We start from the raw sequence: 3,833 nt of genomic DNA on the forward strand, positions 1-3,833 counted from the left end.
TGAGCTTTAAAAATGCCAAACCATGACTTTACCTTGCAATGAATGTTGCTGTGTTCACATTCTGAGCCATGGCTGGAGGGCACTAATTTCTTCTCTCTTGAACCCTGAGTCACAACGTTTGGAATCTTGGGGGACAACTTATAACATAGGGACCTCGATTCCCAGTACCTCTTGCTTATACCTTTAAAACGGGTAGGTTTTAAAGGAACTTTGGAAAAGGGGAAGGCTATCCCCAGTCAATACAGGCAATGAAAAGAGAATCTGGTAGAAATCCTTTTAAATTATTCTTTCAAGAGAAGGTTTTGATTAAAATAGTTTTTAGCAAATATTTTAGGGTAAGAAAAGCTTAGAAACTTACAAGGCAAGAGATGATTGATATAATATGATCTTTAAAATAAATTCTAAAGTTCGAAACAGGACAAAGATTTGCATGACCATATAAACAGGCAACATTTAAAATGACTATCACAAAGGGAATCAAACCTGTAAGTCACCATACAGGGTCTCTAAAGATCTAGAATTTTTTTTCCTTTTTTCTTTTTTTTTTTTTTTTTTGATAACGCCTGTAATGGGTCTAAAATTTTGAAGCAGATGGTACAGAAGAAAAAAAGAAAAGAACTTCAGATATCTTTGTCAAACAGTAAGTAGCAAATACTTACCATCATATTAAAAGGTTATTCATCCCTAAAAATAAATTAGCAGACAAATACATACACATGTTTCTATGCCACTCCCAAGTAATAATAAGTCAAGGCGAGTTTCAGATTTTTCCTACCTTGGCACCAGCTTCCTGAGGGCCTCAGTGCTAGGACTTCATGGGGCGAAAAGCAGACATGATGGTGTTACCTGGGGAGATTTGGGTATAGATATACACATCTGATAATTCTTGCCTAATCTCCCTCATCACTGCAGCCACCACTCCCCTTACCATTATGTCAAAATGACAATTTCAAAAATAAAAGCAGAGGAAGAATTGGGTGAAGAAATAAAAGAATTATTTCCTGGATTTCTTTTTCTGGAGCCCCCAGGTTAGAACTGTGCAGAAATGCCCATGGCTAAGCACCAATTAGGCATGCTGTAGGGTCCAGATCTCAAAGTGCTCTCTGTAACATGTTTCTCCCTTGTTACCCCCCAGCCTCTAGAGAAGTCTTCAGACTGTCCCAGCTATATCTTGCAGGTATTGTGAGAAAATAAACAGAAGGATCAGTTGTCCACAGTGGGCTGGAATTCTAAAAAGAAGATGGAGAGCATGGCAACAGCAGTGGGAGTTGGAAGAGATCCCAAGAGGAAAGTCAGGCTTTGGGAAGGGTTGGAGTCTTGTGCTCCTGACAGCCACCTCACAAAGGCATCCTCTTACAGAGCAGTCTTAAGGCTCTGGGTTCGTTTCCCCAGTCACTTGAGTGATAACGACATTCCCCATCTCCATGTCCATACCATTCCCATTCACCACATCAGGCATCACCCCATGCGTTACAGCCACCAAACCCGATTTGTCCAGAAGAGCACACAAAGCTGGATATAGATCAGGCCCTAAGTGTGCCCATCAGGACCAGGCAAACTATGACCCTCTGTCCAAATCTGGCCCATCATCTGTTTTTATCAATAAAGTTTAACTGGAAACCTGCCACGTTCATTTGTATTGTCTATGAGTGATCTCGTGCCACAAAACTGAATAGTTATAACAAACACCACGTGACTCTCAAAGCCTAAATGATATACTATCTGATTCTTCTCACAAGACCCCTGATAGAGGTAGTAAAAATAAGGAAATAGAAACGAATGCATCCTTCACATTGAATTTTTTTAAAACTCCTTTCCTATCCATAACCCTATTTGAATCTTTCAATATACTCTCTGGTTTTCCTACAAGAACTCTGAATGAGAAAGACTACCTTTTAATAAAAAGTAGCCAAATAAGCATAGGGCTCTAGCACAATGTGTGATAATAACTGATTTACTAAAATTTTCACACACTCTACTTGCTAGACAGGGCAAATGCCAATCATGTTGTTAATTCCTGACCTTCTCAGCTCTGGAGAGAAATTAACTGCAGACAATTTAATGAACAATTTCCCCCTGATCTGGGGGTGTGACAATGAGAACAAGGTAAGAGGACAGAGGGCCCTCAGACCTTCTCTGCTGGAGCGCCTATCAGCCCCGACCTTTGAGAAGAGACTCATGGAACAGCTACTTCAGTGGGCAATCACCCATGGAAAGAGCTGCAGCTCTTGTAGATATCAAATATCTTCAATGCAGTTTGAGCTTTTTTATATTTTTCATATTTTCTAAGATAAATATATATTACCTTTGCAATTAGAAAAAACTATTTAAAAATAAATTATACATAAGCACATTGTTTTCATATGCACTCTTTAGATTATGTGTATTTCATCCATAAAGCTAATCTTCTAAAGAAAAAACCATTAAAAAGTCACTGTGCTGCCATACACAGTGTTCTGAGGCCACCAAAGTATTTGTGTCTATTCCAGAACACTTGTTCACCTATAAGGTCTAATACAAGATCTCCCCAAACCTACTTGGTAGAGAATGTTTTTTTTTTTTAAGTTTTTTTTAGTAGTTTCAAATTTACCAAAAAAAAAAGACTGAAACAATAATAATACAGAGAGTTCTCACACACCCACCCCAGACCCAGCTTCCTGTATAAACACTTAACATTAGGGTAGTTAGGTTTGTTATAATTGATAAACCAATACCAAGACATTATTGTTGCTGTTGTTCAGTTGCTAAGTCATCTCCAACTCTTTGTGGCCCCATGGACTGCAGCATTCCAGGCTTCCCTGTCCTTCACTATCTTCCCGAGCGTGTTCAAATTCATGTTCACTGAGTCAGTGATGCCACCCAACCATCTAATCCTCTGTTGCCCTCTTCTCCTCTGCTCTCAATCCTTCCCAGCATCAGGGTCTTTTCCAATAAGTTGGCTCTTCACATCAGATGGCCAAAGCATTGGAGCTTCAACTTTACCATCATCCTTTGAATGAATATTCAAGGTTGATTTCCTTTAGGATATAGTATATTCAGACTTCCTTAGGTTTTTATCTAATGCTCTTTTTCTATTCCAGGATCACATTCAAGATACCAAATTACATTGTATTTCCTTAGGCTCCTCTAGGTTGTAACAATTTTTTTAGAATTTCCTTAGTTTTGATGACCTTGTCAGTTTTGAGGAGTAGTGGTCAGGTTATGTTGTAGGATGTCCCACTATCAGAATTTGTATAATGTTTTTCTCATGATTCAACTAGGGGTTTGGCTGAGGAGGATCTCAGAAGTAAAGTAACATTTTCATTACACTGTATCAAGGGTACAAAGTATCAGCATGACATATACTGATGTTGACTTGATCATCTGGATAAATTAGTAGTATTTGTTAGGTTTCTCCACTGTACAATTACTCTTTTCTTTCCCTCTCCCTTTCCATACTGTTCACTTTGTAAGGAAGTTACCATGCAGAGTCTGCAGTTAAAGAGGGGGATGCTAGACTTCGCCTCATTGAGGGGGGAGTATCTCCATAAATCAGGCTTCCCAGGTACCTGACGGTAAAGAACCCACGGGCCAATACAGGAGATGAGGGTTTGATCCCTGGGTCAGGAAGAGCCCCTGGAGAAGGAAATGGCTATCCACTCCAATATTACTGCCTGGGAAATTCCATGGACAGAGGAGCCTGGAGGGCTACAGTCCATGGGGTCACAAAAAAGTCAGACACTACTTAGCCACTAAACAACATCAACGACAATCTCTATAGATTATTTGGAATCCTTCTGCAGAGACTTGCCTCTTTGTCCTCATATCGTAATTTATTCAATCCTTCACTCAGA

The sequence above is a fragment of the Bubalus kerabau genome, chromosome 1 (genome assembly GCF_029407905.1).
Source record: "Bubalus kerabau isolate K-KA32 ecotype Philippines breed swamp buffalo chromosome 1, PCC_UOA_SB_1v2, whole genome shotgun sequence".
NCBI classification, from domain to species: domain Eukaryota; kingdom Metazoa; phylum Chordata; class Mammalia; order Artiodactyla; family Bovidae; genus Bubalus; species Bubalus kerabau.